This window comes from Panulirus ornatus, chromosome 68 (genome assembly GCF_036320965.1).
Source record: "Panulirus ornatus isolate Po-2019 chromosome 68, ASM3632096v1, whole genome shotgun sequence".
In the NCBI taxonomy this organism is placed as follows: Eukaryota; Metazoa; Arthropoda; class Malacostraca; order Decapoda; family Palinuridae; genus Panulirus; species Panulirus ornatus.
The window spans coordinates 25,969,335-25,983,391 of NC_092291.1; the positions used below are offsets into that span (position 1 = coordinate 25,969,335).

A 14,057-nucleotide genomic window follows, 5' to 3' on the forward strand; every position below is an offset into this window, starting at 1 on the left:
TTTCGCCCAGCTACGCCTTATTACCTCCTGCACTCCTTTCAACTTTCTCTTATTTCCTAATATATATATATATATATATATATATATATATATATATATATATATATATATATATATATATATATATATATATATATCGTCTTTTTTCATAAATATTCGCCACTTCCCGCGTTAGCGAAGTAGCGTCAAAAAGAGAGGACTGAGCCCCGGAGGGGAAAATCCTCACTTGGCCCCCTTCTCTGTTCCTTCTTTTGAAAAGGTAAAAACTGGAAGGGAGGGTTTCCAGCCACCCGCTCAAACCCCTTTTAGTTGCCTTCTACGACACGCAGAGAATACGTGGGAAGTATTATTTCTCCTCATATATATATATATATATATATATATATATATATATATATATATATATATATATATATATATATATATATATATATATATATATAATTTTCCTCCTACGGTGTGGTGTACAACTGGAGTGCGTTGGGCTCAGGCAAGCACCGTTGGTTCTCGGGGTGGACGCAACACAAGAAGACAAATCGCCCTCGGCTCGCTACACCATTGTCCGGCTGGGGAGGAAAAAAGAGGAGTACTGGACTGCAGCACACAGCCTCGGGGGGAGCGAGACTCGCAAGACAATGGCAATCCACCTTTCCAAACCTTGTGTTTACCTTAAGAGATAACACCGGAGTAATAAATTGCCACCAGTACAGCTCAACAAATCAGATTAACCTTACGACTTCATACTAGAAAAACAAACCTAGACATGACGACTATACGGGAAATTAGGATACTGCAGTTAAATGTAGGAACCAGTAATGCTTCAGTTCCAGCGCAGATAAGGTCTTGCAAGTCTGTTCCCGGCGTATCGTAAAACTTGAATCACTCTGTGTGCGAGTCTGGGCAACTTACTAACACAATCACCTTGACCCACCACAACAGCTGGTGTATCATGCTACCAAAGCCGTACTGCCCCCCTTCCACATCCACCCATGAAAGGATCTACCAGCACGTCTAACTAAACCCAGCCCTCCACAATAACCTCCTCGCACAATTCCTCCTCTATTCAGACGCAACCCTGTTGCTACTGGTACAGACTTCACCACCACCCCCACCACCATCATCAACGTCACTACTACCAACACCATCACTATCACCACCATTACTTATACCACTTACACCATCACCATTATCACTATGACCCATCACAATCACGACTACTTTTACTACAACTACTACCTCCACCACCACCACCACACTGCAACACCGGCTGCCACAGTAGCGGGCGCCGCCCAGCTCCCGTTCACAGCTCTCTATTTGCCAGACAATGAGGAGCCTAACAAAAAGACCTTCTCCATGTGGTCAGCTGAAAGAAATCCGGGCTGAGGTTCTGTCTGCTTTACCTGGTGGGAAAGAGTATAGGGAGGAGAGGGATGGACCTGCATACCACACCGTCTCCCTCCACAACTGACCGCCTTCACAAATAACCCAACGGAAAACACGTTATAAAGCTCAGTTCACATTGTGGCAGATGATGTTCAAATGAACGTTCATAGGGAAATCCGTGTACGCAGACTGCTCACGGGTTAACACAATCTCCCTAGTGATAGGGAGGTCATTCAGTGAAGTAGCCTACGCACGACCTGTATATATGTCCCACATGAACAGTGTAGTCTGTCCTTCTCTGCTGCGAGGATGAACCATCCCAGATATGTGCAGGATAGATCAATCCCCGCCAGGATAGAGTTAGCCGTGCTTGTCGGCTGGGAACATTTTCTCATAAGCGTCGATCTGCAACCACCCCGACGCTTCCTCCTGCCCGCCACCACACCCGGGACACCCCAGGAACCTAGTGGGAAGTGAAAATGCGCAAACCCTTGCAATATTACCCCTGGCTATCCGTAAATCCCAGAACATTATCCACTACACATTCTCCATTCTGATTCTGGGCCGGTATTATCGGCAGGGTTAATATGTCACCAGTGCTCATCCTGTGAGCGTGTAGCGCATAAAGGATTACAGACTGCCACAATGGGTCTTTGTCAGACCCCAGTGGCAAGATAATTATGATCTGCGCTGTTACAAAGTTGGTTTATTCCATAAGCTTACAGTCTTTCATAACGGAATCCCTTGCTTAATAATGTTCTTGTATCTGCCTCTGGCTTTAGGGAGAAGCATGTTACATTCTGGCCTCAGGGAAAGTTACGAGGATAAAGAATCCGAGATCATCAAACTCTGTGGCTGTAGGTTTCCACCAGCTCGAGAGCGATGAGTTTGGTGAACAATCAAGTTTGCGAGGCAGATCCCCAGCTGTTTATTGTAGCATCAGGGTGCGTCACACTGGCAGCGCTGCAGCCCTCCCAGTGGCAGAGATGAGAAAGCCGTCAGTATAGATAATATTTCCAGTCTGGAGTTTCTGTAAGTGTTCAAGAGCAATGCTTCTGGCAACGAGACGAAAGTGAGGATTGTAAGTGATTAGCTTCTTAGGTGGGAAATGCTGCCGCTGCTTCTTGATTTTCAACAACTGATTTACTCCAAACACTGTCGTTAGAGTGGCTGTTACTTGGATCCATTTAGATAATATTGTCTTACGGCGTATTATCCTTCAGCAGCTCCGCAGAAACACCATCATCTGGATCACCACCATGCACATGCTGGAGTTCTATCGTAAGATTGATTTCAAATAGTGACAACCCGTTCTCACGGACTCGCTGGGGAAGGTGGTCGGTTAGAATCCGAAGTCCGTAACATCCTGATATTCACCGAGAAGCATTAGATTGATTGTGTGGAATATGTGTAAAGCGCTAAAACCAAATGGTTAATCATCGCTTTTTAGCATGAAAATAGATATCTAAAAACCTAAAACCTACTACCAATAAATCTACAAATTCTGGCTTTTTAAAAAGTACTTTAAAAACTTACGTGTTTATACGAAACTATATATTTTGGCTTCCTTAAAAAAAAAAAACAGTAAATTTACATCTAAAAATTTCTTCAACATCTTTACTCCTTCCTTTGCTGTCATATAATTAAAATTTCACCCTAAGAGTCCTACATCTCTAGCATTCTGTTAGCGCATGTTGAAGGGGGTGATGATGCAGTTGTAGGCTGAGTCATATACTGGGGCAGGCCTCTATTAAAGTGACCAGGGGTCAACATGGCATGACCAGTCCTCAGTCGACGAAGAATTGTCTCAAAATTGCAATTCCTGTTGAAGGAGGAACGCCACCCTTCAGCACCTTTCTTTATCCTCTGTAGCTTATCATCCTTTTGGGTTTCCAAATCACATCCATCTTGCCATTTAGATCTGTAATAATTTTTCTTTATCCAACTCTTATATCTAATGTTACGTATAGCTATCTTATAATGATTGCTAGATATAGCTGCTTTATCCCCAAAATCTGCTATTTCATTACCAATGATACCAACACGTACAGCACATTAGCGAAGTACCAGAAACTGACCATACTCCCTTGATGACAGCGTCTGTTGTAAATCACACTCCCTCACCAAGTCTGGAGGTGTTCAGGGCGGTAGCAAAAACTACTCTGAATCAGAAGCAAAAAAAAAAAAAAAAATCACCGAGGGTGGATCTGGCCAGAGTGACCTGAATCGCCTCCTGCACAGAGAGACAGAAGACCTGATGACGAGGAGGGAGGCTTCACCTGGAGGCTGCACCTGCTGCGTTTCACTCGTTGTCCTGCTGAGGCTTGAAGAAAGCTTCAGTCTTCGGATGCTTCACTGGGTCCTGTCCCATCTTGATCAGAATAAACCTGATTCTCCACACAACCTCGTGCCAAGTATGGACCTCCCTGGTGTTATTATTTTTTCGAGCGAAGGAACTTGAGGAGGGCATCCCTGGCTGCCGAAGCATCTCTAAACTTCACTTTCATGGAGTCAAGAACAACCTCCTCGTTTGCCACATCTTCCTCCAACTGGAGACATCCTCGGCAACCTCCTTATTAGTGAGGTGGTGGTACCACATCAGGCAGTTAGTTAGGCAAGTCAGCATCATCCTCCACTCACAGCGGCCCTTCTTCCTCCACATGACTTTCAATCATTTTCAACCTTCCAGCGACACTGAGCAATTTCCGAGACCTCTTGCAACGTTCATCGCTTCCAGAACTCTAATCTGACATGATGTATCACACAAAGCCAGGCCTCTGCACCACTGGAAACATGGAGCATGACCAAGTCCAAAGCGGACAACGGAAACAATTACACCCATCATTTCGATGGTGTTAGCTGAGGTCTTCACCTACATACTAATCGTAGCTCATCGAGATACGGTTCTGGGTGGCTGATGCAGGCCAAAGCTCAGCATCTGTCACCCAGAACCATCGCCTCCAAGAAACATCTGTTCCCCTAGCAACACCTACCTCCCCGACCCACTAATGTGGACCACATCTTCACCTCCGAACTAACAATACATCAAGTCCGCCACCAACACCCGCCAGCAGAACCAGACGTGAAGGTACCCACTCGCAATGTCACACTTAATAATGAAAAAAACACTACTATTACTACTGTTATAAACAACAACAACAACAACAACAACAACAACAACAACACAACAATAGAACAGAATACAGAAATTCACAAAAAAGTTTTACTTTTCCCAGAATGAGAGAAAGAAGACTGGGAGAGGCAGAAGCAGGTCACCCCCTCCTGCCGGCGGGGCAAGGCAGGGCAGGACGAGGACAGGGTAGTAAGGCATGGAGGAAGGGGAGGTGGGGCGGCGCAGAGCAGAGCGGGAGGACCTGAGGCCGCAGTGGGTGTGTACATCACCGCACACCGTCTCGCTAGACGGGTAGCTGATGAGCCAGACACATATACCCGTATCACATAAATACAAAATGAATACAAATAATAACTGAAGACAACTACGATAATAATAATAATAATAATAATAATAATAATAATAATAATAATAATAATAATAAAAGAGCACAGGGCAGGTACAGAAGATGAAGGGGATGCGGGTGGGTAAGCGGGCAGCAGGAGGCAACAAGGTTCCACCATTAAGCTAAGATTATCAACGGCCACATCTGCCACACATTGCCTTATTCCTGGCGTCTGCAGGCGATAACTCTACACACACACACACACACACACACACACACACACACACACACACACACACAGGGGTGTATATAACCAGCTTTGGCCACCATGGGTCGCCAGCATTATGCTTGTCACACCTGTACAGTCTCCTCCAGTGACAGCTTACTGAGCGCCATGGTCGACAAGCACAAAGCAAAAAGGAACAAAGTGTTCTTGCGCCAGATGTAGTACATACTACGTAACCTTTGTTCTCTAATTTCGCTACCTGTAGAGTACGCACAGGAAAATCTACTCACTATGCTGGACGTAGCTAGCATTCAGTCAACCACAACTACCACAGAAGTAATCACTACATCTGATACAACAATAAAATCACGGCCGTACCTAAACACCCCGCTGCCACCAACACTGGTGACAGCTTCAACCACAAGCGACTGACCCCACCACCACAACACGACCTCAACGCCACCAGACCAGCAACCACGAACACCACCACCACCACCACCATCACCAACACAATACCAACCACCACTACACAAACCATCATGACCACAAGACCAACCACCACCACCACCACCAGCACAATACCAACCATCACTACGTAAACCATCATGACCACAAGACCAACCACCACTACACAAACCATCATGACCACAAGACCAACCACCACCTACACGACCACCATCACCAACACAATACCAACCACCACTACGTAAACCATCATGACCACAAGACCAACCGCCACTAGACAAACCATCATGACCACAAGACCAACCACCACCACCACCACCATCCATCAGCGCCACCAAACACCAGTGGCAAGGACAGAAGCTGCTCCCGTCACATGAATGTCCATAAAAACTTGCAGGGGCTTGACACAGTGCCCAGGGCGTACTAAGGGGTGTCTCGCGTACTATACACCTGGTGCCACCTTACACAGTGCCCCGAGTGGACCAGAGGGCAGTGTCTCACGAGCTATACACTTGGTGTATACACACAGTGCTCCGAGTGAACCAGAAAGCAGTGTCTCGCGTGCTATACCCATGGTGCCACCCGACACACTTGGTGCCACTTGACACAGTGCCCGAGGCGTACCATGGGATGTGCCTCGAATGCTATACCCTTGGTGCCATTTTACACAGTGCTCAAGAAGGGAGAGCATAGGGCACTGCCTCTCCTGCTATACACCTGGTGCCACTTACACGACCCAAGCAACACCAATGGCCATACACCAATACCTTCCGCCCAGCGCCTAATACAACAGCTTCTCCAGATCTATAATGCATTATCAATATACAGCTGTAGTGGTCAACGTATCGGTAAGCATGAATAATGAATAATAAAAATAGAACTGGTCCCGCTCGTTCATTGTCTAGATGTTCTATTCTGATACGATGACAACCACAGCTGTACGGTGGTGGTATAAGACGATGCCATCTTGATGGTGTACCACGGCACTCGTGCCAGGTGCCATGACAAGGGGCCGTCTGCACTCGCGCTAGGTATCTTCACAAGGGGGCTATCTGCACCGGTGACAGGTGCCTGGACAAGGGGCCATCTGCACATGTGCCAGGTACCTGGATAAGAAGTCTGCACAGGTACTAGGTGCCACGAACCGAAGCATCTACACAGGTGCCAGGAGCCTGGACACGGGGCCATCTGCATTGGTGACAGGACCTCGACAAGGGGCCATCTGCACCAGTGCCAGGTGCCTGGACAAGGAGCCATCTGCATCCCGTCTGCGGCGAGACAAGAGTGAAAGTGACAGGCAAGAGACCACGACACAGGCGCGAGGGGCGCATCATGTCTCAGGCTGAAAACATTGAGATACGACCTGATAATGCCTGGTTGCGAGATGAGGTGAGGAGGAGGAGGAGGAGAGAGAACACGGTGGGGTTAGTAAGAGGGTGAGGAGTGGACGGAGTTGGGGGGAGTAGAGGGAGGAGTCGTGAGGCAAGAGGATGGAGAAACAATAAACACTCAGTAAGTCAACAAAGAGGAGAGAAGGGGAAAGGCGATGGATTGTGAGATAAATGAAGGAAGTTTAGAAGATGATGAAAGTGAAGAAGGAAGAAAGCATATGTACAGCAAGGAAATGATACAGACGAATGAAGAAAGCAAGTGTAGTGCATGAAGATGAAAACGATGAAGGACAAGGGGGAAGGAAAGAAATATACGAGACAGAGGACATAAAAATGAGATCAAGGAGACATGGAATGAACCGCTGTGGCCCATCAACCTCCCCCAGACAATAAACCAGATAAGACAAAAAAACTCAGGATGATCTAACGATACGTGTGACGGTGATAATGGAAATGTAATGCTGGTTAGTCATTTTATGGTGAGGACGGGAGGGGTGATGGGGGAGGAGAGAAGAAGGCAGAGGAACAGAATATAACAATTCCGTTCTCCGGAACGAATACATCACTGTGATAACACTGTGTACAAATTGCTGGTTGGTTAACAGTCCTCACTTTACACACGCCCTACACTCTAACCGTAAGGCCGTGGCATACATTATAGGATGGGTCAGTACCCATATGTAAGGGCAGTAGAGCTGTTTATGGGGCTAGGTGCAGCGAAGGGCTGAGGGCCCCATATATGTATAACAAAGGTACAGACTCATACACACAAACACTTATTACAGGAAGGGTCGGTACCCATATGTATGAACGATGTGCAGTATATGGGGCAATATATGTGTGTGTGTGTGTGTGTGTGTGTGTGTGTGTGTGTGTGTGTGTGTGTGTGTATATATATATATATATATATATATATATATATATATATATATATATATATATATATATATATATGTATATATATATTTTTATACTTTGTCGCTGTCTCCCGCGTTTGCGAGGTAGCGCAAGGAAACAGACGAAAGAAATGCCCCCCCCCCCCATACACATGTATATACATACGTCCACACACGCAAATATACATACCTCCACAGCTTTCCATGGTTTACCCCAGACGCTTCACATGCCTTGATTCAATCCACTGACAGCACGTAAACCCCGGTATACCACATCGCTCCAATTCACTCTATTCCTTGCCCTCCTTTCACCCTCCTGCATGTTCAGGCCCCGATCACACAAAATCTTTTTCACTCCATCTTTCCACCTCCAATTTGGTCTCCCTCTTCTCCTTGCTCCCTCCACCTCCGACACATATATCCTCTTGGTCAATCTTTCCTCACTCATCCTCTCCATGTGCCCAAACCACTTCAAAACACCCTCTTCTGCTCTCTATATATATTATTATTATTTTTATTATTATTTTGCTTTGTCGCTGTCTCCCGCGTTAGCGAGGTAGCGCAAAGAAACAGACGAAAGAATGGCCCAACCCACCCACATACACATGTATATACATACACGTCCACACACGCAAATATACATACCTATACATCTCAATGTATACATATATATACACAGACAGACATATACATATATACACATGTACATAATTCATACTGTCTGCCTTTATTCATTCCCATCGCCACCTTGCTACACATGGAATAACATCCCCCTCCCCCCTCATGTGTGCCAGGTAGCGCTAGGAAAGACAACAAAGGCCACATTCGTTCACACTCAGTCTCTAGCTGTCATGTAATAATGCACCGAAACCACAGCTCTCTTTCCACATCCAGGCCCCACAGAACTTCCAATGGTTTACCCCAGACGCTTCACATGCCCTGGTTCAATCCACTGACAGCACGTCGACCCCGGTATACCACATCGTTCCAATTCACTCTATTCCTTTCACCCTCCTGCATGTTCAGGCCCCGATCACTCAAAATCTTTTTCACTCCATCTTTCCACTTCCAATTTGGTCTCCCACTTCTCCTCGTTCCCTCCACCTCCGACACATATATCCTCTTGGTCAATCTTTCCTCACTCATTCTCTCCATGTGACCAAACCATTTCAAAACACCCTCTTCTGCTCTCTCTACCACACTCTTTTTGTTACCACACATCTCTCTTACCCTATTATTACTTACTCGATCAAACCACCTTACACCACACATTGTCCACAAACATCTCATTTCCAGCACATCCACCCTCCTCCGCACAACTCTATCCATAGCCCACGCCTCGCAAAAATACAACATTGTTGGAACCACTATTCCTTCAAACATACCTATTTTTGATTTCCGAGATAATTTTCTCGACTTCCACACATTCTTCAACGCTCCCAGAATTTTAGCCCCCTCCCCCAACCTATGATTCACTTCGGCTTCCATGGTTCCATCCGCTGCCAGATCCACTCCCAGATATCTAAAACACTTCACTTCTTCCAGTTTTTCTCCATTTAAACTTACCTCCCAACTGACTTGACCCTCAACCTTACTGTACCTAATAACCTTGCTCTTATTCACATTTACTCTCAACTTTCTTCTTTCACACACTTTACCAAACTCAGTCACCAGCTTCTGCAGTTTCTCATATGAATCAACCACCAGCGCTGTATCATCAGCGAACAACAACTGACACACTTCCCAAGCTCTCTCATCCACAACAGACTGCATACTTGCCCCTCTTTCCAAAACTCTTGCATTCACCTCCCTAACAACCCCATCCATAAAAAATTAAACAACCATGGAGACTTCACACACCCCTGCCGCAAACCTACATTTACTGAGAACCAATCACTTTCCTCTCTTCCTACACGTACACATGCCTTACATTCTCGATAAAAACTTTTCACTGCTTCTAACAACTTGCCTCCCACACCATATATTCTTAATACCTGCTATATATATATATATATATATATATATATATATATATATATATATATATATATATATATATATTTATTTATTTATTTTTTTATTTATTATACTTTGTCGCTGTCTCCCGCGTTTGCGAGGTAGCGCAAGGAAACAGACGAAAGAAATGGCCCAACCCCCCCCATACACATGCATATACATACGTCCACGCACGCAAATATACATCCCTACACAGCTTTCCATGGTTTACCCCAGACGCTTCACATGCCTTGATTCAATCCACTGACAGCACGTCAACCCCGGTATACAACATCGCTCCAATTCACTCTATTCCTTGCCCTCCTTTCACCCTACTGCATGTTCAGGCCCCGATCACACAAAATCTTTTTCACTCCATCTTTCCACCTCCAATTTGGTCTCCCTCTTCTCCTCGTTCCCTCCACCTCCGACACATATATCCTCTTGGTCAATCTTTCCTCATTCATTCTCTCCATGTGCCCAAACCACTTCAAAACACCCTCTTCTGCTCTCTCAACCACGCTCTTTTTATTTCCACACATCTCTCTTACCCTTACGTTACTCACTCGATCAAACCACCTCACACCACACATTGTCCTCAAACATCTCATTTCCAGCACATCCATCCTCCTGCGCACAACTCTATCCATAGCCCACGCCTCGCAACCATACAACATTGTTGGAACCACTATTCCTTCAAACATACCCATTTTTGCTTTCCGAGATAATGTTCTCGACTTCCACACATTCTTCAAGGCCCCCAGAATTTTCGCCCCCTCCCCCACACTATGATCCACTTCCGCTTCCATGGTTCCATCCGCTGCCAGATCCACTCCCAGATATCTAAAACACTTCACTTCCTCCAGTTTTTCTCCATTCAAACTCACCTCCCAATTGACTTGACCCTCAACCCTACTGTACCTAATAACCTTGCTCTTATTCACATTTACTCTTAACTTTCTTCTTCCACACACTTTACCAAACTCAGTCACCAGCTTCTGCAGTTTCTCACATGAATCAGCCACCAGCGCTGTATCATCAGCGAACAACAACTGACTCACTTCCCAAGCTCTCTCATCCCCAACAGACTTCATACTTGCCCCTCTTTCCAAAACTCTTGCATTTACCTCCCTAACAACCCCATCCATAAACAAATTAAACATCCATGGAGACATCACACACCCCTGCCGCAAACCTACATTCACTGAGAACCAATCACTTTCCTCTCTTCCTACACGTACACATGCCTTACATCCTCGATAAAAACTTTTCACTGCTTCTAACAACTTTCCTCCCACACCATATATTCTTAATACCTTCCACAGAGCATCTCTATCAACTCTATCATATGCCTTCTCCAGATCCATAAATGCTACATACAAATCCATTTGCTTTTCTAAGTATTTCTCACATACATTCTTCAAAGCAAACACCTGATCCACACATCCTCTACCACTTCTGAAACCACACTGCTCTTCCCCAATCTGATGCTCTGTACATGCCTTCACCCTCTCAATCAATACCCTCCCATATAATTTACCAGGAATACTCAACAAACTTTTACCTCTGTAATTTGAGCACTCACTCTTATCCCCTTTGCCTTTGTACAATGGCACTATGCACGCATTCCGCCAATCCTCAGGCACCTCACCATGAGTCATACATACATTAAATAACCTTACCAACCAGTCAACTATACAGTCACCCCCCTTTTTTAATAAATTCCACTGCAATACCATCCAAACCTGCTGCCTTGCCGGCTTTCATCTTCCGCAAAGCTTTCACTACCTCTTCTCTGTTTACCAAATCATTTTCCCTAACCCTCTCACTTTGCACACCACCTCGACCAAAACACCCTATATCTGCCACTCTATCATCAAACACATTCAACAAACCTTCAAAATACTCACTCCATCTCCTTCTCACATCACCACTACTTGTTTTCACCTCCCCATTTGCGCCCTTCACTGAAGTTCCCATTTGCTCCCTTGTCTTACGCACTTTATTTACCTCCTTCCAGAACATCTTTTTATTCTCCCTAAAATTTAATGATACTCTCTCACCCCAACTCTCATTTGCCCTTTTTTTCACCTCTTGCACCTTTCTCTTGACCTCCTGTCTCTTTCTTTTATACATCTCCCACTCAATTGCATTTTTTCCCTGCAAAAATCGTCCAAATGCCTCTCTCTTCTCTTTCACTAATACTCTTACTTCTTCATCCCACCACTCACTACCCTTTCTAATCAACCCACCTCCCACTCTTCTCATGCCACAAGCATCTTTTGCGCAATCCATCACTGATTCCCTAAATACATCCCATTCCTCCCCCACTCCCCTTACTTCCATTGTTCTCACCTTTTTCCATTCTGTACTCAGTCTCTCCTGGTACTTCCTCACACAGGTCTCCTTCCCAAGCTCACTTACTCTCACCACCCTCTTCACCCCAAGATTCACTCTTCTTTTCTGAAAACCCATACAAATCTTCACCTTAGCCTCCACAAGATAATGATCAGACATCCCTCCAGTTGCACCTCTCAGCACATTAACATCCAAAAGTCTCTCTTTCGCACGCCTGTCAATTAACACGTAATCCAATAACGCTCTCTGGCCATCTCTCCTACTTACATAAGTATACTTATGTATATCTCGCTTTTTAAACCAGGTATTCCCAATCATCAGTCCTTTTTCAGCACATAAATCTACAAGCTCTTCACCATTTCCATTTACAACACTGAACACCCCATGTATACCAATTATTCCCTCAACTGCCACATTACTCACCTTTGCATTCAAATCACCCATCACTATAACCCGGTCTCGTGCATCAAAACCACTAACACACTCATTCAGCTGCTCCCAAAACACTTGCCTCTCATGATCTTTCTTCTCATGCCCAGGTGCATATGCATATGCACCAATATATATATATATATATATATATATATATATATATATATATATATATATATATATATATATATATATATATATATTCCTATGAGTCCACATGTTTACCAAATGGCGTCCTAGCTACGTCCCTTCCTTGTATATCAGCTGATTTATATTTCTTTCTTGTATCTCCCGATGATGTGGTTATTACACGAAAAAGCACCTGGGAACTTATCGTGTTTCATTTTCCCCGTAAACTCATAGGACGTAACCATGATGAGAAAAAAGGAGAGATCGGTAGTATGTTTGGGGAAAGGAATCTGGATGTTTTGGCTCTGAGTGAAAGGAAGCTCAAGGGTAAAGGGGAAGAGTGGTTTGGGAATGTCTTGGGAGTAAAGTCAGGGAGGTTAGTGAGAGGACAAGAGCAAGGGAAGGAGTAGCAGTACTCCTGAAACAGGAGTGGTGGGAGTATGTGATAGAGTGTAAGAAAGTAAACTCTAGATTGATATGGGTAAAACTGAAAGTGGATGGAGAGAGATGGGTGATTATTGGTGCACATGCAACTGGGCATGAGAAGAAAGATCATGAGAGGCAAGTGTTTTGGGAGCAGCTGAGTGAGTGTGTTAGTAGGTTTTGATGCACGAGACCGGGTTATAGTGATGGGTGATTTGAATGAAAAGGTGAGTAATGTGGCAGTTGAGGGAATAATTGGTGTACATAGGGTGTGCAGTGTTGTAAATGGAAATGGTGAAGAGCTTGTAGATTTATGTGCTGAAAAAGGACTGGTGATTGGGAATACCTGGTTTAAAAAGCGAGATATACATAAGTATACGTATGTAAGTAGGAGAGATGGCCAGAGAGCGTTATTGGATTACGTGTTAATTGATAGGCGTACAAGAGAGACTTTTGGATGTTAATGTGCTGAGAGGTGCAACTGGAGGGTTGGCTGATCATTATCTTGTGGAGGCGAAGTTGAAGATTTGTAGAAGTTTTCAGAAAAGAAGAGAGAATGTTGAGGTGAAAAGAGTGGTGAGAGTAAGTGAGCTTGGGAAGGAGACTTGTGTGAGGAAGTACCAGGAGAGACTGAGTACAGAATGGAAAAAGGTGAGAACAAAGGACGTAAGGGGAGTGGGGGAGGAATGGGATGTATTTAGGGAAGCAGTGATGGCTTGCGCAAAAGATGCTTGTGATATGAGAAACGTGGGAGGTGGGCAGATTAGAAAGGGTAGTGAGTGGTGGGATGAAGAAGTAAGATTGTTAGTGAAAGAGAAGAGAGAGGCATTTGGACGATTATTGCAGGGAAAAAAATGCAAATGAGTGGGAGAGGTATAAAAGAAAGAGGCAGGAGGTCAAG

General features: G+C 44.8%; 1 protein-coding gene across 4 annotated transcripts in view; it reads right to left on the reverse strand.

Annotated features, from left to right (window-relative positions):
• Positions 1-14,057, reverse strand: part of Vang (Strabismus domain-containing protein Vang) — a 679,794-nt gene that overhangs the window by 58,842 nt on the left and 606,895 nt on the right. The gene's annotated exons all lie outside the window — the stretch shown is intronic.